The 26,941-nt window shown below is 36.3% G+C and overlaps 1 protein-coding gene across 2 annotated transcripts in view; it reads right to left on the bottom strand.

Moving 5' to 3' along the window:
* Window positions 1–26,941, bottom strand: part of CSRNP3 (cysteine and serine rich nuclear protein 3) — a 193,383-nt gene that overhangs the window by 98,487 nt on the left and 67,955 nt on the right. The window lies entirely within an intron of this gene.

The raw sequence follows: 26,941 nt of genomic DNA, 5'->3' as shown, positions 1-26,941 counted from the left end.
ATAAATGAGGTAGGTGATTAATTTATCTTCTCAAAAGATGACACATTCCTAGAACAGCTGACTTAAAAGAACAATGAAGATTTCAATTTAAAGATCTAAAGGACATGTGGTTCACATTAATTCTTAAAATCGCAGTAACTTATTCTAGACAGCTAACCTCAATAAAGCATATGGTTTACCTTATCTGATTTCAGTGTTAACAAGTAGCTTCAGAGCTGACTATTTAACATTTACAGGAATTTTCTGCTCTATAGATATTAAGTTAATATCCATACACACACGTGTGTGTACATACGTGTCTATGTATGTACAAACATATATCATCAGATTATCATTCTAAAAATGATTTTGATAATTAAATAATTGCCTAAAATTATTTCTTCACATTTGAAAATGGATTGTGGATTTCCAAATGAAAAAGCTATTTAGTTATTGGATCTTGATGAAAAAAATCGATTCTTATCTCTTTAATAATCTGTCTACACTGAATTGGTAATTGAGAGCTTGTTGCTTTTTAATCTCAATTGAAATTTTATGACAAATACATGCAAAGTGCAACAAAGAGCGCAGAAGGAAAAGACAGAAGCACCATAAATGAAGACCAGAAAATAAATTTTCTGTATAGACATACAGTACATTTTAATGGTGTTTGTAAATAATTCAGTGATCTGAAAAATAGTAAACAGATATACTTGCTTAAGCCTTCCATTAATAAGAAATTATCTTCTGGAAACAACTACAACTTAAAATTTTTGGTGCCAATTGAAATTTTTTAAAAAATAATTTTAAGCCATACTAGGCAAGTGTAGCTAAATAGCCCAGTCCCTAAACACAACAATGACTAACATCGTTCTTTACAATATTTTTTTGTTGGGTTAAAATTGATTTAAAATGCTTTATGACTTAAATAATGCCTTTTGGTGGGCTTTTCTTAACACTGAAAACTATTCAGATATGTTTTAAATGCCACCTTTTAATGCATTTGTTCCAAAATGCTCATGTTCATTTTTTTACTCTGCACACAAGAGCTACGCTAAAGCTACAAAACCTTGGGGCATTAAAAGTAAAAGGGAAACAAAGTGCTCATGAATTATAGGGTGCCTCTAGGTTTTTAAAGATATGTACATTCTAGCTAATATCTTTGATGATGTCATCATGTTAATGTACAAGGAAATAAACAAAAGGCAGCCATTTTTCTTTTACTGCATCACTTCAAAAACAGTGAAATAAAATGGTTGCCAAATGGAAGGAAAGCATCAGCAGAAAACCAAATTACTTCCAAATTCTTGGGAGAGGGAGGGCAAGGGGTGTGAAAAGGGAAATAAAACTACATGTATGTGAAGTCTGAATGAATGCATGTAAAGAAATAATTTACAATAGGGAAAATAAATAAAATAGATGCAAGGAATATAGAAATAGCTAGCAATTAAAACAAATACCAGTAAAATAAAGAGTTCCCATGGAAAAACTATAGTCTATAAACTTAATATATTAAATGTAAAAGCCTACTAAGTCCATTAATATTTTTGAAAAAAAAGGTATTTAAAGGTGGACAACAGAGCTAGAAAGATCTAGAAAAGGACAGAATGATCACGAAATAGTAATAATCTTTCCAGGTCTGCTATTGTCTTAAATGACCTTGGTCATTTGGTGAATTACTCTAGCATCTAATGTTTTAGTTTTTAAGTCTGCAAAACAGGAACAGCAAAGTCTTTGGAAAGCATGTCATGGAAATATATAGCAATATTCTTATAGTTCTCTAAATTGGCTTTAACCAAGCATTGTCGACTAATATTAATAAAATAAGAAAAGGTGATATAAAGTCCTAATGATTGTTTAAGAGCATTTTTAAACATGTTATCCTAATAGCTGGGACAAACAGGACTTTTGGAAGCAAGAGGTGATTTTTTTTTCTAATACATGCAGAAAAAAATAGAAATAAATTTAGTAACTAATTTGAAACAACACTCATAAAATTGTCTCAGGATTAAGGCAAATTACAAAATATACCCATCTTTCCAATCAAAATTCTGGAACTCTCTGGCAGTGACATGACAGGAGAATTGCAGCAGAGCATCTGATTCTCACATTACACAATGAACAATGGTGCCTCTGCTTATATAACAGTTTCATCAGCCAAGAATTCTTAAAATTTGAAATTAACGGAGAAACACAAGATCACAACTTAAAGGAGCAAATTCCACCCAAGATTAAAAGGATGTCTTAATTTACTTTGTTACACTAAAAACTGTGAATTGAAAAAAGATATTTGTTTCTTACTATTGACTCTTATTAGCTGGGTTTTTCTCTAATGAGAAAGACTCATCATGGAATCATTTCATCTTCTCCCCCCTTTTCTACAAAATAACCAGAGCTTATCAGAAGTAACCCAAAATGTGTGCTATCCAGCTCATGCAGTAATTTGGGCAGACACATGCTAAATGGATGATCCTTTGAACATTCTACTGCATGAAGGAAGATGGAGGAGAGTTACTTATACCATCACCCGTGTTTCCTGGAACTGTGTTAATTGGCATGAATACCAGCACCTCCTGTTGAATTTACCCTTGATCAGGTGGGATTTTCTTGCTACATTTCATCCTCCTTTACAACACATTCAGAGAAGTCAATAAGTTGCCCATGTCAGCCTCAAAATCCAAAACTAATTCAATTTAATTCAACAAAACTTTATTGAGAGGTTACCGTGAACCAAGCTCTGAAACAGTTGCTAGGGATATAAAAAATGAAATATACACTGTTTCTAAGAAGATTATAGTCTCTCTAGCTAAAAAATAAATAAATAATTAATTAGATAAATAAATAAGAAGAAATAAATTGCTGAGCATGTTATGGGAGGGTAAGTAAAGCATGGACATGTTTTTCAAAGTCTGAATATTTTATTGACTTAACATGCATTTTATGTACAATCAATATAATTTCTACGTTTTTGATATTGTTTCCTAAAATAAGAAAATCATTACTGTAATTAAAAATCGTTTATCAAATACACACACACACATACATACACGATGGCTGCGAATTCTATGCTATACTTCTAATCAAGAGGCTGAATCTAATTTCACTCACCTTTATTCTAAGCTAGTCTTAATGATTTGCTTAACCAGGAGAGGCTGTAAAATTGATGTTTTGGAAATTCCAAAGCTAGGTGCTAAGAAATGTTGCCATTTCCACATGAACCTCTTGAACATCCTTTCCAGGAGCCTTGACTTCCACGTAAGAGGACTGACTACCGTAAGACTGCCAGGGTGAAGCCGCATATAGGCTCTCTGGTCAACACTTTCAACTGAGCCCACAATTTTAGCCATACCTGATGCCTGACACATGTATAAAGTGCTATCTTGGACCCTTCAAACCTACTCAGCCACCAAATGGATACCAAAAAATGATCCTGGTATTTGTGGAAAAGAATGACTTAGCAGAGCTTTTCTCAAATTTTTGTCCTGTGGAATTCATGAGATATAATAAAATGGTTGCTGCTTTAAGCCACTAAGTGTTGTGGTATTTACTTGGCAATTACTAACTAGAACATATTGACACGTATGACAGAAACAATACAATAAATCTGAAATACATGAGACTACAATCTGATACACATATTCAATGAAAGCAAGGGATTTCATTCAATAAAATGAATGGACCAAATGGGTGTATTAAAAGGAAATACAACTTGGGAGGGAGAAAAAAGAGAAGCATAAACATTCAAGGAATGTTCAAAGCAAAGGACTGAGTTATCTATGAAGATTGTTCTGCAGGAACAGGCTTTCTGAATGAATAGGAAAGAAACTGCACAACTAACAGAAAGAAAAGGAATTCCCATTTGCAAAATGGTACTTGGGGAAAAGCCCAGAAACCAGAGCAAGAGCTTAACTAACTATGAGAGGAACTTTGAGGAATTTGGACGACAGGCAAGTGATGGGAGGTTGCAAGAGAAAAGGGCAGTCTAATGATCTTTCCGGGAGTGCTCTGAAGCTTGAGATGAGGAGATCTTTGCAACATTGATGCTAAGAAGTGACCAAGGCGTAAGAAAAGAGATGTGGTCAAAGTGGCAAAGAAGGCAACTCTGACAGTCGGGAAGTGGCTAGACCATGGGGCGTGGAGGCAGCAGCAGGAAGGCTGATGAAGAGGAGATGGGAAGAAATGATGAACATCTGAACTAAAGGTACTGAGTGAGGGATGAGAAGAAAGGAATTCGTCATGAAGAAAGAAGGAATTTAAAATTGGTTGGACGAGCCAATCTCTGATCTTTTGTAGCTTAAAAGTCAATGGTTCTATGAATCAGTTACCAATTATATACGACAAGTAGAGAACATTAAACTGGTTTTGTTAGACAGATTTAGTAATTTCACAGGTATTTCCATTTGTATTGGCCCAGTTTGTCAACCTTCAGATATTGTGAAAAATTGTTCCTATCAAATATTGTTAATGTTCTATTTGGGAGGCTGCAAAAGACTGAAACAGGACCTTCACTAAATAAAGTACGCAGAAGACAGCACTTATGTTTCTTCCTGTTGTCTGATTCCTAAGTTAGGAAAACACTGTAGGGAAAAGACAAATATGCCCTAGTTCTATAAAGATAAAAAAAATACAAACAGTAATTTTGGAGAATGCAAACTAAAACAACACATACACACACCTTCACTTACCAAAGTAAACAAGCCTGTTGGAAGTCTTATCCTTTTTAATCTTCATCCTATCTGGATATTAGGCTACCAAAGTAGCAGATGTTAAGTGGCCAGTGAATGGCCACTCAGAATGATGCAGGTTAAATAGTAGGAATAACCCTATAATTGCTGCTACTGCATATACAATATGTATATAAATCAGGGAACATGGCTGTAAAGAAGTCTTTATGCGAAGTGACCCAGAGAAGAAAGTACCAGATTTCCCCAGTTTCTTTATCACCGCAAAGGCATTAAAAAACAGCATTTATCAAGAGAAAAGAGTAAATGAAGCAAACCTCCTCCCTGAAACACAAAGAATACATTTATTTCTTAGTAACCATCAAAGTTAATTACAATGATTTCTTCTTATGCTGAATTAGATGCCTAACCTGGGACAAAAAATATAGAGTCAAACAGCATATGCAAAAATCAAACATGAACTGAGCGGGTAAAAAAAGACAAAAGAATAATTTAATAGGACCGGTGGCTTTTCCTTGTCAATGAGAAGGTTGCACCACAACTAAAAGGGCTGCGTTGGGGATAAGGCACACAAAAAAGTTTCCTCTATTTTATTTCATCCATGGAATTGGCTGATAGACTGAATCTACTTCGACTTCGATAACAGAGTCAGATAGAAACAGCTTTGGCATATTATTTACCTGAGTTTGTTCATTCATTCATTCATTCATTCATACAGTTTTTCATTTCACACTCACTGAGTACTATATGCTCAGAACCTGGTTCAGTGGATAAAGAGATGAGTAAGTCACCATCTACAAATTAAGCACCTCTCCATCTAGAGGAGAAACAGATATAAAAAGTTATGGCATACTGGGAAAAGTTCTATAATTGAAGAATATGTAACAACATCAAGACAGGAGTGAATGATACTGTATAAAAATAGCTAAAAGTTATCAAGCACTTACTAATTGAAAGTGCTTTACTGAACATGTATTAATTAACTCATATGGCCATTGCAAAAGCCTATGAAATAGCTACTTTTACCATCTCTACTTCATGGATGATACAGTTGAGGCCCAGACTGGTTAAATGACTTGCCAATGTGACAATCAGTATCCAAACCCAGGGAGTGTGGCTTTAATGTAGTGTGGTTCTGGGAGCATGGATCCTAAGGCAGTCGTGGTGGTCTTCACAGAAGGGGAGACATGGGAAATAAATCTTAAGGGATGAGTAGAAGTTCTTTTGTGGAAAAAGAGAAGCGTACTCTAGGCAGAAGTGCTGGAATATATAGCTTCTGAGGCATGACTAATGCATGTATGAAGGAAACTACAAATTTCACCATGAGAATGATAAGGTTATCTGACCTTCATGGGATTGTGCATTTGGGATGCTGGGATGTTTGGAACTCACCCGGGCATCAGTTTGTACTCACAGGGGATATTTAAGTGGCTTGCTTGTGATTTATTAGGTAACTTTGGAGAACGAATTGGAGAGAAGACCTAGAAGAAGGGAGACCAAACGAGGCTGTTTACTATCCCAGAAAACAGTTACAAAGCTATGAATGAAGACAGTGGCACCCCTGGGAACTGAGAGGAAACATATTGAGAAAGTAAATCAACAGATATTTAGGCTGGAAATGAGGGAGAACCCTGAATCCAGGAATTTTAATTTGGGAGACAGCATGGATGAGGACACCACTAGCCATAGTTAGAAATAGCAAAAGAAGCGTAGATGTGAAGCCATCCAGTAGTAAACACGGAAGGCCTAGTGCACCAGGCAAGAGTATAAAGTTTTAAGGATATAAAGATGCCATTTTGGCTCCTGCGTGCTCAATGCCTGCCAGAGGTGCTCACAGACAAAACCCATTACCCAAATGCACAATTCCCTCCATCACAGATAACTTGTGAGAGTATAGAATTTCTCTTAGTGGCCTGATTAAAGGTTAAAAAAGAACAAAGACTGACTTTTCCACAAGAAAACTTCAAATCTGGAATACCATCAACTGAACTTAATTTTGGTGGTCATATATATACAAAAAAAAAAAACTATATAAAAGTGTTTGTGCAAATTAAAATCATGATCCAGATCACAAAATCCACCTCCATGCTTTCTATTAATCATACAACATGAAGAAATAAATTAGATTTCTCCTTGGCAAATGTTTTAATGAGCTTAATCCTGTGGCTTGCTATTAATGCTAGTGACTGGCTTCTTTGAAATGGGGCATGCATTTTCTTTCTTGTTCATATAGTCAGCTTCCTATTTAGTATTCATTATTCATGTCTATTTTTATCAAAGAGCACGATTACATGAAACCATGATCCAAGCATGTTTGGCTCTAATTTTTATCTGTGGAGGGAAGAAAATTATACACCCTTACTATACTGGAATATGATTGCTATGTATATATGTGATCATAGTATATACATGTCCCTTCATATTAGAAGGTGGTGCTACTTAATTTGGGTGGTCAGGCTAAAGGACAGATATTCTTTTCACACCTGTTTTCACTTAGAAGACCAACATGGCATTGGGGGGAAAAAGCCATCAGCTTGTAAATAAACTCGTAAAAACAAGTTTTGATCATAGTCTCAAGAAACTCTCTCTAGATATTCTAAGAATTTCTTATTCAATAGCAAACTGTGTGGGATTAAGAATAGAGAGAAGTGTAGACACATTTTATTTGAATATTATGATCCGTAATAACTTTAGTTGACAACCATGGATACTGCAGCAACTTCTACTCTTAGGAGGCCATAGCATGACTGGGATATTTGCCTCTTTAATTACTGATGCTTATCTATGGAACATGCAATTATGATGACTGAGAAAATAATTGAGCATCATATGGCTACTGTTTTCCAGCCATTCACAATGAAGTAACTTTAACCTTGTCTGTATATGTTTGTTACATTGTATTTATATAGTGTTTCTCTGACCTAGGAAGCTGATGGGGACATTAGTCCACTTCCAACTTACTCTAATTTACTATGTTCTGTGGCCACAATGGAGCCAAGTAGTAGCAATAAATTTATGGTTTAATGGACTACAGAGAAAATAAGGCTTTTAAAGACAACGATATTTCAAGATAGCACACTTAGAATAATTAAAGCTTGAAATCATCTAAATATACTTAATATAGGTTTAGTAATGTGGTGGAATTTGAGACAGCCATTAAAATCAGAATCATATGACTATATAAAAACAATAAAAATGTGTACAAAATTAGTGAAAAAATTTACCAGAAATACTACTGTGACTAAGATGTATGGAAAAAGACTGGAGAGGAACTAAAGGTCTTAAGGGAGTATGTGTGACTATAAAGCAATATGCACACTTTTGATCTCAATATTTTAAATATATTTAAGCATAAAGTAATTGGAAAAATAGAATCAAAATCATAAAAATAGTTATCTCTTGGACATTGAGTAATAGGTGATTTTGATTTTTGAATTTGGCTTTTTAAATATTTCATGAATGTTCTTTTTTCTGTTACTAATAATATAATGTAAAATTTAATAATTTTAGAATTGTTATATTGAATCTAATTATGGTAGAATTAGTTTAATAATAAGAAAAGCGTTTAAAAATAAGAATATTATTCAAATGATTTCAACTGCTGTACGTTTAAGCTTTTAGATAGCAGGAAAATTGAACTCTGTCTCCATATTCTACCCTCAGGCTGGATTTAGTGCTTGATGCCATCCTGTCTATGAGGCTCCCTTAAGACATGATTGTTTTTGATTGATGAACAGATATCTTTCCAACACTTTCTTCAAGCAACCACACACTGTGTTTTCTTTTCTAAATTTATTTTTGAGGCACTGCAAGGAGGTTCACATATCTACTCCCGCCCTCTGTCTAAGTGGCAATGGACCCAAAGGGGTGATTGCAGGTGGCACAATGAGGTGTCAGTGAGTAACCTTACTTCTGACCCAGCTGCTGAGCCCTACATTGTGGTGAATTATTTTACTTGCCTGGAGGAAGAGATTATATTATAACAAAACTAGTTAGGGCACTAGAAGGACCTGATACATGTTTAAAATGGAGCACTGGGTGTTATACGCAAACAATGAATCAGGGAACACTACACCAAAAACTAATGATGTACCGTATGGTGACTAACATAACATAATAAAAAATTGGAAAAAAAGAAATAAAAGTAAATAAATAAAATGGAGAAAGAGCTTGAGAATTAAGAGAAAAAAAAAATCTGTAGCTGGGCATTATGTCGTTCAGTAGAAATTTAACAACAGAAAAAGTGGAAGGCCTGGAGTGAAACACTGAATTGGGAAAATATTAGAGTCTTCATACTAAGTCTTGACTTTGAGAGTGCCTGCAATACCAAAGTCCAGCAACTGAACTCTTGCTTTCTTGCTCTCACGGAGAGACATGACACTCAGACATCTGAGCCCAAACGCACTGTCTGTGAATCCGGATACAGTTATTAACTGCGTATTGGCAAGAATCAACCATAACAGCGTCTGAGAGTGTTTTCCAGGCAACAATGTGAGGGGCAACTTTTAATATCTTTGGCTGTAAATGGGAGAATTTGGAATAGAAGCCCATTCACAGTCCACAGCGCAGTATTAATTGTAAGATGGACTCTGATTTCTTACACTCTCTTTCTCCCTTCATCAGCTGAACTCTGAGTTCCTCTTAAAAGACTCAGTTCAAAGTGCCACCCTAAAGCCTATCTCCATATCCTTTGCATGCGGGGGAGAAAGAAGTCATTCCTTTCTCTCTCTTCCATGTTTATTAGTCTACTACACGTTATATAACATCATACTGTATCAAGGTGTGTGCATTCTAGAAAGATACCAATAAACTGGGATCTCAAAGATAAAGGTTCTGTCTTATTCATATTTATATCCTTACAGCCTGCTGCAAGCCTTTTACATTAGAGATGCTCAGTGCTGTTGAACAAATTCTTGTGAATGTGTTTTTAGAATATAAGTGTACACAGGCCTTTAGAAAGCTGTCTTTAGAATGTCTGATAATGCTGGTAACATGCAGGCTGTTATTCAGAGAACAGAATTATTGTTTAACACTAGTTTCCAGTTTGTGTTTTTGGAGTTTGTCTAAAATTTAAAAAAAAAAAAGATGAAAAGCTGGAGATCTTGCACAATCTGCACCCCCCACCACAAACAGTTAAGAAAATTGGATCAGAGAGGGTATCTGTCTGATTTATCTCCTCTTTTAGCCATTCCACAGCTGGTAACACATTTTCAACTTTGTTAAAAAATTTCTCCTACTGATAAAACTTCTTGAGCCTTTTTCTCAAATATCAATCATCATTACTATTCCTCTTGCCAATAGTTTTTCTCTCTTCCCTTCTTTTCCTTCAAATACAGAAAAGATGTGCTTCGCACTTACTTTGCACACACTTATTTACCCAACACAGTCTCTTTCAAGTCATAGGTAGATTTCTTTTAGAGTACAGACACGTGCACAGCAAGAAGTATTAAGGCTTTGCTAATGAGCCTTCGCAATCATTTTCATATTTTGGATCAACACATCTGCCAATATGTAAGACATTTTAAGAATACTATTTCTGTCCACAGAGGCTTCTGTCGATTCATGACATGTGTTAAATAAAACTATGTAAGGTAGACTAAAATGTCCATGTGTTAATATTACATATAGAAGAAGTTTTCATTTGTATTCATTCAGCATTAATTTCACTGGACCTCAATAGTCATTAACATAAGAAATACTTGTTCAGACATTGATTGATAATGAGAAGCCCCTCTCCCCCATCAAACCTACAACAGATGGACCAGAAAGAAAAAGGGTTTACGAAGTAGAAATTCCTTCCTAAGTTTTTGTCTATCACAACTGTCTATCCTTTCCTCTTCAGGCAAGGGACATACTGTGCTGTGGAAAATAGTAAGATTTCAATTTAGCTGTGGAGAACTTCACAGGACAAAAGAGATTTTAATGTGACCTATATTGCACCAATTTTATAAACATTGGCATTAAATTCATAGAAGAGAGAGTAAATGTAATTTTATAATATTTGCAGAGAAAATAAAATCCAAACGAGCAGTCCATTTTTGGATTCTGTGACTATATTGCCAAAATTGAAATGACTTTTTGTAGAGTATCGAGAACACAGAACAAACAGGAGAATTATTACTGAATTGGAAAAGTAAGAAATTATTCTTGGAGAGGAAGAAAAAAGATCTCAACCATTCTCTCTTTATAAGTCGAATTTCATATGGCCTTTTAGGGGGTTTGTGCTACTTTGAATTTGTTCAACCTTTGGAAGGACTTGAATTTTCTCCTGAGATGTTTTAAACGTTTTTTTTTTCATCATTAAGTCACCACGCGCAAGTAGAAAGATCACTTGTAACTTTATCCCGCTTTACCGAGAGAAAAAGTAAGGCATAAATATTTCAAGTGGCCATTTTCTTAGCTTAGAGAAATGTTTTTTTCACTCAAGTACTCTAGCTTTTCATTATTTAACTGCAGGAATGTACTTGACAAGTGATAGTCCTTAGTAACTAATATAAGGAATTAAAGTATTTCCTTTTATATGTTAGATGAATAGACAGTGTTTAAAGGGATGTTTCTTGGCCTTAAACACACGGTGCCCAAGTCGACAGTTAAATATAAAAATAATAGCATTTTTTGGTCTCTTGAATGTTTTAGCTTCAGTGAACCAAACCACATCATGAACTCTAGTGAAACAAATAGCTTAGAGATTAAAGACAGATCACTCAAAAACTAGATCTACAAGCCAAGTCCATAAAGGGACAATCTGGTTCACCATATGGACCTGCGTTTCTTATCTGGTCGAATAGTTCACCAAATTATACATAAATATTTTGAGCTTTGTTTTTAGATAGTACTTTATCACCTGATTACTGTATTGCTTTCCTTATCATGAAAAACAGAATGACTTGAGTAACTAAAGCTCAGTTTAGTAGCAAATGCTACAATATGGCAGTCAGACTTCTGGTGGTTTGGTGGCTGCTCCGAGGAGATGGGAAAGCTGTGGAGCAGTCAGAATCATTCATCAAGAACCCCGAGGGAAAAGGTAGCGTACACCTTGGGTTGGCTGTAGAGTAACATGAAAGAAGAGGATACAGGAAAAGAGATAAGTCGATAAGCATTGTTCGCAGATGGTTATGAAAAGTGTGGTTGAGGGGAGTTGTAACTTACGAGGAGTTGTAACTATCTGGTACTCTTACTACACAGTTCAGGATCATGGGTCATTTTCAAAATGGCTTTACAGAAGTCACTGAACAATGTCTTCTGCCTCTAGAAGGAGTACATCTAAACTATTTACATTTGATATTCCTATTCAAAAAATATCGTTAGGAAAAAATTCCATTCCCTCCACCATTTAACAAGGGGGATATTTCCAGGTGAAATGATAAAAGGGTTTGTGAGCTTCTCAACTATAACCTTTAGTCCTTGGATTAAGGATAAATAAAAAATGGTCCATTCATTTTTTAAAAGTATGACATAAAGAGTAATTCCATAATACAGGACAAATAGGACAATATAAAGATGACTTAAAAACACAAATTTAATATTTTTCCCATTAGTTCTTACAGATCTCTTAATTTAGTTATATTCCCTTAAATTCTAATGTGCCAAAGCTAAATGGTGGCAATAGAACCTGATTTTTCTCATTAGTACAACGATTAGTTCTATTTTATATCCCTTTTCTTTACTCATGGATGACTCTGGGACATCTTCCAAAGAATAGTCTGCTAATAAATTATGTTCAGTTCATTTTTTTAAAAAAGTCAGCTTTCCAACATTTATCTTGGTCTAATGCATTTAAATGTTGCTCAGTTAGAAAGCCTAAAATAAGATATTTAGTAAAAAGCATGTACAACTGGTGACCACATCCTGTTTTTCCTAGCCTTTATTTATGAAGAGTTTAATACCATTTAGAACAAGTGATCTTTGTGGTACACCTCTATCAGTAGAAATCAACAGTTGACAGACTATATTTTTATTGCTGTTTTCTCCCACCTTCATAGATCTCTCACAAACACTGTTTTTTTCTGGTACCAGAGTGATATATTGAAGAAAGTGGCAAAGAAACAAAATTTTGTATATGTTGAAAATAATGCAATCAGGAAGAAGAAAATAACACTCCTTATATTCCAATTCCCATATGAATTAACAGGCAACATATTTTGCTTTCTTTTTCTTTACACAGTTTCCTCATTCTCTCTCTCTTAACAGCTTCTCACACATCACTTTCCTGTAAGTTGGTGCTGTACTATAGATGAGCTAGTCTGTAGATCAGAGACTGTGGTATGGGAGTATGGAAATGTGCTTGTTACTATTAGGTTGCTTGTATAGATACATTCTCTGTCTTTGAGCACTACAGTGCTATCATCAGTCACTTTGGAGTATTCCTTTCAGCAATCTATGCCTTACTAGAAGATTAATGATAAGAATGATCATGGCAAGATGAATAACATTATAGGTCATCACATGTATAACTCCCCTTGGAGATGCAAAGATTTATTGAAGGGACTAAAGAATATTAGATAACAGAGTGCTTGAAAAATTAATTTTTCCATTCATAATAGATGAATGGGAAAAACCACTGAGATTCTTAAATATTTTTTTAATTTGATGCTTATTAATTTATTGAGTTGTAATTAACATATAACACTGTATAAGGTGTACAACTATGTTGGTTTGATACATTTATCTATTGTGATATGATTACCACTGTCATGCTATTACTTTTTAAGTAAACAAGAGTGATCTGGTGATATGGGTGACTGGGGTGAAATACGTATATTCATGTGAACACATACGTATATGTGTGTGCGCGTACATTTATGTCATAATAAAACTAAACTCAAGCTGGTCATCTGGACTGTTCTTGTGCTTTCAAATAACTCTTCATTAGCAAATTTAAGTACTTCTCAGGTCCAGACTGGCAATATATTTGTATGAGCAGGTGTGAGGCTGTGAATTGTGAATGAGTAGTGTATAGCCAAGGGTGTTAAAATTCAAACTCTTAAAACCCCGAATGCTGGCTAAATAAAATAACTAAGGGTTGCCATATATTGTACTCTGTAATAATTTTCCCCCTTAACTTTTTCAACTCTCCTGTGGTTCTTTTTTGTTGTTGTTTGTTTGTTTGTTTTTTTATGTTAGTAGCTTAATAAATACTATTTTTATTGTTTTAGTCTCAAAGCCCCTTAGTGATACATGGAACTATTCAGGCTGAAAAAAAAAGGGGGAAACAGGCCAAATTTAATAAGAATATTAACTCTCTGACTATATTGCCTCCATTTAGCGAACTGGAAATTAACTAAGAAGCCAGCTTCCATGCTCTTCACACCTCTAAACATAACATCAACTTTAATAAATGTGGGCCCAGATAGTAAGAGAATTAAATGCAAGGCCCTAAGGGCAGAGGTTTCTAGGAATGCGCTTATAATAGAGTTTCACCTGGGATTCAATTAAATATTTAGTGAGCGCGGCTGAAAGGAAAGCGCTGTGCCGAACGCTGTGGGGGAGACAGATGAACACGACATAGTTTTTGTCCTCCAGAATGTCATGGTCAATGGCAGCCAACACACTTAACTTAGAGTGTGGGGTGGATGTGGTGTGCTCCCTCCTCTCTCTCCTCTTGCTACAAACCTGTTTGTATTTGCACAGTCCTCTCACCCTTTCCCCACTTCACAGGATCAAGTATCCTTTTTCCTGTTTGAGGCCAATACCACTCTGTGTGCCTTGATCCCATCTTCCTTTCTCTTCTTGAAAATACTATAAATCAGTAGTCAACAAGTCTTCTCTGTAATAGACCAGATAGTAAATGTTTTAGGCTTTTGCAAGACATATGGCGGCTGTCACAACTACTCAACTCTGTTGCTATAATGCAAAAGCAGATGTAGACAGTATGTAAACACATGGATGTGTCCATGTTCCAATAAAACTTTATATATGGACACCAAAATTTGAATTCCATGAAATTGTTATGTGTTATGAAATGTTCTTATTTTTGTTGTTTCAATCACTTAGGAGCCCTTCTTTGAGGGCCATATAAAAAGAGGTAGTGGCCGAATTTAGTCCACAGCCTTAGTCTGCTGACTTCTGCTGTAAAAGATTGCCATTCCTTTTTTCTGTTTTCCTGCCCTTAGCCTATAATCGAGGGAATATTAAAAATATTTAGCAAGAACTATAGGCATTGACTAATGACTCTGGGTTCTGACCATTCAGAATAGAGAAACCAGCCAACCAGATCTGGCACCAGCCATAAAAACTAGTGGGTAGAGGTGCCTGGGTGGCACAGTGGGTTAAGCATCCAACTCTTCGTTTTGGTTCAGGTCGTGATCTCAGGCTCGTGAGACTGAACCCCACATCGGGCTCCATGCTCAGCACACAGAGTCTGCTTGGATTCTCTCTCCCTCAACCTCTGCTCCTCCCTGCTCCCCATATGCTCGTGCTCTCTCTCTCACTCCCTCTCTCTCTCAAAAAAATAAATAAATCTTTAAGAAGAAAATTAGTGGGTAAACTTGGTGTAAACATCAGCCCAGATCATAGGTTTCTTATCTCATTCAAAGAACAAAACTCTTCTTGCATTGCCGTCTTGATATTGCCCCCCTTCTCTCCTCTTTATAGCCAGTATTTTTGAAAATTATTCTAATTTAAAATCTCTCAATCCTTTCTTTAATAAGGTATGTGCTCCCACCATCCCTTTAAAATAGACCTTTCCAGAAGAAACTCCCCCTTATCTTTTCTCCTTTTGAAAATATTCTACTTTTGTCACTTGCATTAAATTCCCCTAGTTACCTTCTACCTTCTGACTTTTGATTCTTGACTGCCATGGCAGCTCCCCCCATCCAGCCCTCTTTCCTGCAACCCTTCCCAAGTGGTATTTCCCTAGCATTCCCAACCCACTGCTTCCTGTACCCTGTTCTTGCCTTGCCAGCCTGACCTATTTTCAGGATGTGATTTTTCACTTTTATACAGGTGACCTTCATGTCTATGTATCCGATCTTGACATCTCACTAGATAGTCAGACTCATTTCACCACTTGGATTTCCCTGAGGCATCTCAAAGTCAGTGTTTCCAACAATGAACCTGTACTATTACCACCAGACATCTTTCTCTTACCTCCTGTGTCTTAGTCCAGGAATACCACCGCTGCTGCTGAAGTCAAGAAACCTGGATCACCCTCAATGCTTTCCTGCCATCACTCCTAGTTTTACTTAATTAGGTATTAAGAATAACTGGCTTTCCTTCCAAATATTTCTTTCTTCTGCCTCTTCAGCGGCATCCCTACTGCTGCTGTCCGAGGCCAGTGCTTCTTTGCTTAACTGGACTACTGCTCTAGTCTAGTTTCTGGTTCCCCCCACCCCCTTCACACTGCCACCAGGTGGGCAATCTAAAACAAATGTCATCAAGAAACTCCCCTAAGGAACTCCTGAGTGACTCGCTGTCACGGTACTTAGCATGGCACCAAGACTCTTCACCACTTGGACTCTTCTTTCTGCTTCAGGCTTATCTTCTATCACATCCTCTGTGTGTGTGTGTGTGTGTGTGTGTGTGTGTGTGTGTGTGTGTGAATTATTATTATCCCCTAGGAATAGAAAACTGAACATAAAATGCAACTACGTATCTTGTGTCTTTGTACATGCTATTCCTATCACCTAGAATATTTCTTTTCTTCATCTAGCTAATGCTTACTCATTTATTAAGATTCAGCCTCTGAATTTGCAAGAGCCTTTCTTCACTCCTTCTATTTGATTTACCAAATTGTATTGAGGATACAACTTCTCTCCTTTGTAACTGTCTCAGCTTCATCATTATTGAGTAAACAAGGTAGGGTTTGTCATTGCCACTCCAGCTTCTCCTCCAGTATGTGGTAATCAGGTCAAAGTGAAGAACACTTGGCAAGCCACGGGAGTCAGACTGCCTGGGTTCCAATCCCAGCAGCAAGCATACTTGCTTTATGGTTTTGAGCTTACATTTCCTAAGCCTCATCTTTAAACTGGAAATTAAATTCATTCTTGAGAAAATACTTATTAAACATATACTATGTTCCAGGCATTCTTCTAGACACAAATTTTTTTTCACCTTCTAGGAACATTCATTCTAGTGGAAGTAGGTGATGAAAGAGACAAAATACGCGTGTAAAAAGAAAACAACTAAATAAAATATCCAATATGTTTTATGGTGGTAAGTGCACAAGGGATGGGGAGTAAAGTGAAACACAGGAAGTGGTTGGCAAATTTTAAATAGAGTGATTAGAGAAACCCTCACTCAGTGATATTTGAGCAAAGACCTGAAGGAAGCAAGGAAATAAGCCAGGAGAATAGGGTGAAGAAAATTCCAGAAAGAAATAGTAATGGCAAAGGCTTTGCCATGTTCCAGGACTAACATGGAAGCAAAACGTTGGAGCAAAGGAGGGAGGAAGAGGAGACAAGATCAGGGATTTGAGCAAGGTGGTGAGGGAGTAAGAAGGATAGGAGACAGTGCTATCATTTGTAGTCCATTCTAAGGAATTTGATTTTAATTCCACGTGAGATAAAGAGTAACTGGAGGGTCTTGAGCAGAGGAATGAATGATCTGATTAAGATTAAAGATGATTCTGGCTGCAGTGTTGAAAATACACTGTAGCAGAGCAAGGGTTGAAAGAAGGACAATTTAGGAGGCCATTACTGTAATCTGGATGAAGGATGATGGTGGCGTGGATCAGGTGAAGATGGTCAAACATGGTTTATTCTGAATATATTTTAGAGTCGAGTCAAAAGAATTTGCTGGATGTTGAGTGAGAGAAGAGGGAGGAGACAACTTGACTCCAGGGATTTTTGTTTGTGCAGTTTCAAGGAGGGCGTTAGCACTTTGTGCTGGGAAAGCCTGCACAAGTTTTCCAAAGGATGGGTAGGTTCAGGTTCAGTTGAATTAACTTTGAGATGTCTATTATCTATTGAAATGGAGAAGTCAAACAGCAGCTCTATTTATCTATATGAGATGAAGTTCATGGAAGCATTTGAAGCTAAATATAAAAATTTTCCATTGAACAAACATTTACAGCCTCTGGACTGTAAACAGAGAAGAGAGATAGTCTGAGGACTGAGCCCTATACACTTCAATGTGTAGTGACTAGGGAAATGAGGAAGAACCAGTAAAGGAAACTGAGAAGGGGCAGGAAAACTGGTAAGAGGAAACCAGGAAACTGTGGTTTCCTGCCAGCAAAGTAAAGAAGGTTTTAAAAAAGGTGGGGGGGAGGGGGACAATGTGCTGGAGGGTGTGATCACTTCCATCAAAAGCACTGATGGGTCAAGTAAGTGGAAGACTGAGAATTTGCAATTAGATTTGGAAACATGGAGGGCAATGTGACCCTGGCAAGCTGTTTTGATAAAGTGATAGGGGCAATGCCTGACCAGAAAGTGTCAACAGCTCCTTTAAGGAGTTTTGCTGAGTGAGTGGATAGAAATGAGGCAGCAGGTGGAAGGTAATGTGGGAGAAAAGATACTTTTCACTTTTAAAGAAAAAAGTGTACTCAGATGCTGGTAGAGACGATATAGTAGAGGGAGCTATTGATAATATAGATAGCAGAGAGGGGTATCTACTGGAGAAATATCTTTGAGTAAGCAACAAGGAATGAGATCTAGTACACGAGTTGAGTATCTGGTCTTGAATAGAAACTTAAACAGTTCATCCATAATGACAAATAGAAGGTAGAGATATGGGTGGGTGGGGAGAGAACCTATGAAAATTCTCTTCTGTTTCTATCTTTTCAGCGAAATAGGAAACAAGATCAAAAGCTGATCTTCAAAATGGTGAAGAAGGTGTTAAAGTTTTGTTGTAAGAAGAGAGAATCTGGATAGGAAGTAACTGGGTGGACCTGGAAAATAAGATAGGATTAGTGGCTACTGACAAGGCTCAGTTGAAATTAGTAGTTATTAATTTAAATATTTTAATAAATATTTGCATTTTTTTCCAGCCATGTTCAGCTAGAAACAGGTATGAAATAGGCAGAGTGTGAACTTGGGCTGGGGTCATGTCAGCAAAAGAGGTAGGCAAAAGGAGTTGAGGGTAAATTTAAGAAAGTAATTACAATGATGGACTATGGAATCTAGTTTATTTCAGGAAGAAAGGAAGGCGTGAATGGAAAGGTGGTGGGATCTATGCATGGTAGGTCCTAATGGGGCTGAAGAATTATAAGAATCAGATTACTAGAGGGAAGGAGCAAGAAAGATAGGATTTAGTGGTATGCCTCCTTGAGACTGAGATCACAGAAGGATTGCAGTAATTGGTTATAAAAAGTTGTATGGTTTGTACACATAGGAATAGTAAAAGATAACACTATTGGAGAAGGTAGTCATAAAGCTGCTACTGGATATCATCTACATGGGTTTTCATATAATCCAAGAATTATGAAGGCATGATGTTAGGGAGAGTAACTGAGATAAGTACTACAATCTTCAGGGAAGGAAGGAGTGATATGGAGCCTGTAGATAACTCTATATGAAGATAATGATAGTTTGCACCTTTCAGATTGCTGCAGATGAAAGGAGATATGAACATTAACTGATTAACAGAGTAACCAGTCCATGGCAACTCAATAAATACCAACTTTTATTATCCTACCTTGTCCGTAGCTGACAACTATGTTGCCAACACCAAAGCATGGCTCTCCTTAATACTGACTGACAAGATGAGCTTTGTTTTGTAACTGATGTTTGGTTTTCTATCCAGATTACTGATCAAGATGGCTGCAAGGGTCTGTAGTAAGGGTGGGCTTAAGAGCACCAAGAAATGGAATTCCTCTGATGGGACTATTTGAGTATACAATCTTATATTAACTAGGAATTCCACATAATTATGATTTACCTATTTACAAGCAAAGATATAGCTTTTTCCTCTTTTAATTAAACTTTCCTTGAGTGACCCTGCCCAAAATGCTTATAAACCAAAGATGTGGGGCAAGGGGCATGATCAGAAATTTTATGTGAGAATACTGGCTTTCCCAGTAAAGTGAATTTTCCATACTTTGGAGGATAATATTCTTTATAAAGTCTTCATAAACGAAGGATATAGGCTCTCTTACTGATTTATCATCATGTCATGAGAATTAATAGGCTAGACTCTTCATTGGAAATAAACATGATTGTTTTTTCACATTTTTCATATTTATTGAATTTTTGTGACTGTTCAAATACTCTTGAAGATTTCCCTCTATGTATCTGGCTCATTTGAAGATAGGTTGATGTTATAGCTTAAACTTTAAACTTGTAGGGGGTTCTGAGCTATTCTTTTTGGAATTATCTACATATTCCTGTTTTCTACCAGATGCAGAGTGGTAACCCAGTATTTTATGATATAGTCATAGTTTATAAACCAGCACTTTAGTAAGCATAATTTTTACTTTTTTATAAAGTGCTACCAGTTAGATTCCTCTGGAAATACAACTTTGTTCTGCTCCCAGGTTTCTATTTGAACAATGAACAGCTAGATTTAGAAAGAAATAGTTATTATCAAGATCTGCAGGGGCTTTTGAAACTGACTTCTGCCATTGCTGGATACACAAGAGAGTTTTTAATTCATAATTTCTCCATCTCCTCTTGTGATTTAGCACTTATGGACAACAGAGAAAAGAAAGATGAGGGGCAAACAGACAGACAGCAGGAGTTCCCTCTCTTCTCTTGGGTATTAGAGGAGAGTAAAAGATTTTGGGGGAAATAGATAAGGCATTATGGAAATAAGGTGTGAAGGGTACTTCATTTTCTCTTGGTAGGATCTTTCAAAATGTCTGTTTCAATATTCTTTTGTAGAGTTTGTATCGGGTGGGGACGACAGGTAACAGTATGTCTATTCTCGGGCTCTGAGTGGAGATGAACTGACTACGGGTATTAGCTTGATCTAGTAAGTGTGAAACAAGAGCTTTCACACTCCGTGTGGGAATGACCTTGGGATTACGTTTAAAGCTCAGGCAGATCTGGAATCAATGAGTGGTAGCACAGGAAGGAAGTGTAAAAGCTATCTAACTCTGAAAACAAATGATAGGGAAGGGTAAGAGAAGGTAGACCTGCAGGAGTGACGTTAGAGGTAAAGGGAAACAGGTCTTCAGGAGGTGAGGTAGAAAAAGCAAGATTGTGTGATAAAAGGAAAAATGCAGGAAAACTGTGTTTGAGGAAAAGCTTACCTCTGCTGCTTTATCAAACAGTTGTTTTGGTCAGAGCCCTGTACGCAGTGCAGAACAACTAATGAAAAAACATAATTTCCCTCAGAGTGATGGTGGCCTCCCAAGCCAGCCAGCCAGTGAACAAGGGCTGGAGATCGAGGGAGAAAGTAGGACAGGTAGGAATGGGGAAGATTCAGAATAGATTGGGCCGGATTTCTCTGGTGGAAATGTAGCTACATTAATCTAAATATAGAAATGTAAAAGAATTTGTGCCTTGACAGTGATCTAGAGAACAAGGATGGATGAATCTTCATTTCTCCTCAGTAAATGTAGCCTTTTTTGGCTTGTTCTGTTGTCAACAGGAACAATATAAGCACATTTTAGTTCACATTTATGTGAAACATAAAGCAAGTTAGAACAGCTAGAATTTATCTGTCCCAGGAAGACAATGACTCTTAGCTAATTCTAAACTGTTGGCACTTAATTGAGCTGTTAATACCATCCCCACTCTACTCAAAATAAATTGTCCATTCTGTTCCCCTTGATATGCTTTCTCCTACAGGACCATGTCATAATTCATCCACAAGCTCACAGATATATTAAATTGCTCTCTAAAATAAGGTGTTATTTTCAATAACATTCTACAATATCAGAGTAACATTTTGCCTTCTTTCAGTTGGCTTGCATTTCTTTTTTTCTCTTTTCTGTTTTTGTTCGTGCATTGCCAGTGACGTTTGAAAAATTTGGTGGGGGTTTTTTGTTGTTGTTAATGTCCTTGCTTTTGCCCTCAAATCATTAACAATGATCATCATAGTCTGGGAAAAATGTTTATCACTTTACTACATGTGGAATTCCTTGCTAAGGCTAAGATTATTTAGCCATATCTTGGAATACTCCCAGTCCTACACATGTAATAACAATTTTATTGCTAAAGATTTGATATGTTTCCCACTCTAAAATATTAGGATACTTCAGTGAGGAGCCACAGACTACAGGAAAACCATGGGCCAGGCTGAACTTTATTTTTCTTTTCTTTTTCCTCTACACATTTCCAAGGTCATTTTGATGATTATCTCTAGACGTCAATACAAATGTGAAAAGACACATCATCTGTACCATATGGACTACAGAAAAACTGAAAACTCCCTCAGGCGGCCATAACAATGAATCTTCATTATACTCTAGGGCCTACATGGCCTTGTAGGGGGTTTTAATGGGTAGAGAAAAAGGCGGTCCCTAGCTCCTTGTCATGCTAGATTGTGTCATATTCCCCACCCCTTTGATTCTTCCCAATTTGAGTGCTAGTGAAGAGATGCGTCTTTCAGCAATTTTGCAAAGATTTAAATGGAATAACATAGAAGCAAAATGTAACATCTCTTTAAGAACAATAATGTTATATGTGACTGAGAGCTACCACATTTAAGCTTAAATTAAGGTTGAGTAAGTAACTAGGGTATATTTCTCAAGTAAAGAATTGACTGAACCCCAGCACTATCTATGTTAGAGACGCCAAGTTCTCTATTAGCCTAGTTTCACAGGCAGACAATAGCTATTACCTTGGATCAGTGGACTACAGATGCAAACTTTCAAATTGGTCACATAAGTTTAAATTTACATTTATTACCCTGACTTTCAACCCTCCCAATTAAACGAGCAGATTTTAGTTTTGAGTCTTGGAAACACTATCATATCTTCACACTGAAAAAACTGATAATCATTTCTGGTCCTTACCCTACTTGTCGGGTTCCAAGATGGAGACTTCATAACAATGCTTTCTTGATTAGCACAGATTATAAATGGAAATATCTTCACAATAGGAAACACCAGCTCAAAATTATTCCTTCAAGGCCTTTCAGGCAATCTCAGTATAACTAAGAGTAGATTAAGTAGTCAAATTCAAAAAACCAAGAATGCAAAAGTAGTTTCCCTTAAGTAAGCTATAAAAGTCTTTACTACTTAAAAAAAAAAAAAATCATAGACATTACCTCAGTAAAACAACTTTTGAAAAGTTAAAAGGATAGAAAAGTAAGCAGTGGGAAAATATTTTTAAAAGCTAATTCCCCTTTTATTTAGACTGGAACAGAAATTCCTAACAGAGTAGTTCTGAAAAATGCCACGAATATGGATTATATTAATGGTCGACATCATTCTGGCTAAACCTTCTATTTAGAGACTATCCTGTCCACAATAGCTGCTTCACAGAAAGATTAAGATATCATGATTAAATATGTCACTTTCATGTCAATAGAAACAAGAACAACAACAACACCAGAGGCTACTTGTAGGTTTTATGTGCTTGTTCATATTTATTATCTCTTAATTTTGAGGACATCAGTGATTTCAAAACAGTTTAGACTTCCTTTGCTTGAAAATAATAAATGTTATGACCTAGTGAAGCTCTTAAGTTTTATGATACAATACTTAAAAACAAATCTTCTTTGCCATCTTTGGGATAAGACAGACTTTTGGTTATGAATAAAAGAGGTGAAAATAACATCATTTCCTGTATAAATCTAGTTAGAAGATAAATACAGTTAGAGTAGTTTGGATAATTCAAAGTCAGATCAAATTTATTGGGTACTTCCTCATATGTCAAGCAGTATTGTCATTTAATTCACAGAGTATCCTGGAGAGGTATGTGTTACTAATCTCATTTTACAACTGAGGAGGAATGAAGCCATTTTTAATGCTGTAAATGGCAGAAATGGGACTCCAATCATGTCTTCAAACCCCAAGGCTGTGTATTATCCATGAAACTTCAGGAAAAGCAAAATTCTGGATTAGTTATTGTCAGTGCATATTTTGAGGGAATTTGTACCTACTCTTGTTTAAGCAGGCTTTCTATATGAGTCTGAATGCCAAAATAATAAGGCAGGTTTTAAGGAAGCAATTTAGCAAACCAAAAAATCACCAAAGGCAGGGTACAGCAGAAACTGTTGAGTTTCACATCATTTCTATGTATTTGCATGCTTCACCACGACTGTGCATTATTTTCACAATAAAAACACAATAAATTTAAATTTAAAATAATCCTTCAGATTTCGAAGTGATATGTGTAATATTTTGTTACTTTTGTAAAATGGTGTATTACAAAACCGTGTTAAGCATAGGTAGATGTTAACCCAAACATTACTAGCGGCTTCCCTTGTTGTTATTTTAAGTGGTTTTAACATTTATCTTAACGGTATTCTTAATAGTTTTTTAAATTTTCTGCACACCTGGATCTTTTTTTTCTTACCATTATCATAATTTACTTTTATAGTCAAGAAAAGATTCCACAAAAAGAAATACTTTCTGTTTCGAAAATAATGACCGGGACATAAATACTATCATTTTCTGGGTGAAATTCAGATACCTTCTAGAATATTTCAGTAAAAACTAAAAGAAGATCACTGAGAAGCTGGGCATATCTGAATTCTATTCAGGTACTTCATAAAGAAGAGAAATACCAACTTCCAATACATATATGAAAGGACGTTCAACCTCTCCAATGATCAGAAAAATGCAAATTAAAGCCCAGACACCCAAAACAACAACAGACCTCAGACACCAATAACTCACTCACACCAGATTGGCAGGTTTTAAGACTGATAATATCCAGTGTTGGCAAAGGGCTCTGATAGCAGGCTTCTGCCTACATTGTTGAGGACACAGTTCTTTTGTTCAGTAATTTGGCATTATTTGTCAAAATTTTCAAATGCCCCAAACTTTCAATTAGTAATTTTAGATCTAGGAACATATTCTTTGGATAGACATAGGTGCTTGTGGTAGCACTATTTATAATAGTGAAATTCTGAAAAGACTCTCAAATGTCCTTCCATATAGAAATAATTTAATGAGTAATGACACATTCACGATATGATGTAGTCTGCAGGTGTTAACATGACTGTGGTTCATCGGGATGTTCCAAAGAAGTGAACACTAAGGTATTGGATTTTTTTTTAACTGTATACAGAAAAAAGCTTAAGAGGACACACGGTCCGCGTGGACTGGGCTTACCAATTAGGAGGGGAGTAAATCAGAGGGAGATATGGAGGAACCATTCATTTTTTGCTTAATATTTTTAATGTTATTTGAAAAGATCTTTACAATGCTTATGAATATACCTCAAATTTTTTAAAAAATCAGAACATAGCAAAAATTGACTTAAGTTCTGTACTTTTTTCTCAGTGAGCTGGAATTCCACTTTTGAAAAAAGCACAGGTAATTCATTTTCTGCATTGTAGTTTTCCAGGGTCCCAAATTATGGATGGATTTCAATACTACAAGCTGCTTCTCTTTCCCCACCTCCCCTTGGGTGATAAAGATAGGTACCTACCATAAAACATAATCTGGCCGTACATTATGTTACTTGAGGACAATGCTCTGAACTCATTCAAATGTGCTTCTGCGTCTCGTAAAAGGCTAATAATTTAAAATAGTCCTTAAGCCAGGATAAAACAGCCAGTTCCTAGCTTTGGTGGTGAAGAAACTGCCTAGAATGAGGCTGATTTGAAGAAAACATCGCATTAGGCATTTGGGTAATATTTTTATGAAGGGTACCATCATTGCAATAAACAGATTTGTGAAGTAAGGGATTGAGTGAAAAGAGCAGGGAGTCAGGCAGACCCAGAATGAGTCCGGTCTTCAATTCACATTGTGATGTCAGGCAAGTTACTTAACATCTGTGAGCCTCAGTTCCCTCATCTGTAAAATGGAGCTGATTATAATATTTTACTACATAAATGTAAACCCCTACCACATTATTGGCATCCAATGCATATTACTTAATTCTGGCTCACAATTATACAGTATTTAGCAAATCGTCTAAGGTAGACAATTTTTCAAATATTACACTTCACTTGAAATCATCAATCATAGATTCCTGGATCCATTGATCTGTTTAAGACTAATAATGCTCATTCTTTCATTTAAAAAGTAATAAATGTTAGGTTAATTTTAAGAAATACAGGAAAAAGAGAAGAAAAGAAAATATCTCCTTCATCTAATGAGTCAATTGGAAAATATTTATTAAGTACCTATTTAATGTGCCAGGACCCATGCTAGGCACCAGACACACAGAGTAGATCAAAAGATTTGGTCACTATCCTCATGGCCACTGTTTAAGAGCTAAAAAATTGGATTATTTTCATTTAAGTATGCTGTTATCTTTTTGATTAAAAAATAACAACTTTCTCCTGACACCATCTCCCCTCCAGTTACTGTCACTTTCTTTGCTCCCTTTTGTGGCACAATTCCTTGAAATAATTATCTATGCACACACTAAATCTTCTCTACCCATTCTCTCTTAAGCCCTCCTAAATCGGGCTTTAATCCCACCAGCACACTAAAACTACTCTCATCAAGGCCATCAGTAGTCTCCATGATGTTGAACGCAACGGCCAATTCTTAATCTGCCTTTTACTTGACCCGTCAGAAGCAATTAACAGAACCAATCACTTCTTTCTCATTGATGCACATTCTTCACTTGTGACCCATGGAGCCACATCTTTTGGATTTCAATCCTACTTCACTGATTGGTCTTTCTCAGTTTCCTCTGGTGGTACTGCTCTTCTCTCCCACATCTTAATTAAATTCGAGAGGGTCAGATCTGAAATGCTGGCTCTTGTTTTAATTTATATTTACTGCCTTTGTGATCTCATGCTTCCTCAGGGTTTTACATGTCGTCTATAGTCTGAAGATTCCCAAGCCCATATATTGTGTCCAAACTGTTCTGAACTCCATGCCCTGATATCTAGCTTCCCCTCTCAATATCTTCACTTGAATATATAACAGATTTATTTATTTATTTGTTGGTTGGTTGGTTTATAGAGGGATAGAGAGAAAGAGAGGAGTAGGAGGGGCAGAGGGAGAGGGAGAGAGAAAATCCCAAGCAGACTCCATACCTAGCGCAGAGCCCAAAGGAGGTTCCATCTCACGACCCTGAAGTCATGACCTGAGCCAAAAATCAAGATTTTGATGTTTAACTGACTAAACTGTCCAGGCGCCCCTAACAGATATTTTAAATTCACTATATCCTCACCTGAACTTCTGATTTTCTGCTCAGTCTTGTTATCTGTGACCTTCTCTATGCCTACTGATCATATTTTACTCCCAGTTGCTCCATTATCTTGGTCTCTTCTCTTTTTCTAGCACATGCAAACTGTCAATAAATCCCATTGGAACTGCCTTCAAA

Source organism: Ailuropoda melanoleuca, chromosome 2, assembly GCF_002007445.2.
Source record: "Ailuropoda melanoleuca isolate Jingjing chromosome 2, ASM200744v2, whole genome shotgun sequence".
Classification (NCBI taxonomy): Eukaryota; Metazoa; Chordata; class Mammalia; order Carnivora; family Ursidae; genus Ailuropoda; species Ailuropoda melanoleuca.
The sequence above is the reverse complement of the archived record's forward strand: the minus strand, read 5'-3'. Positions and strand labels throughout refer to the sequence as shown.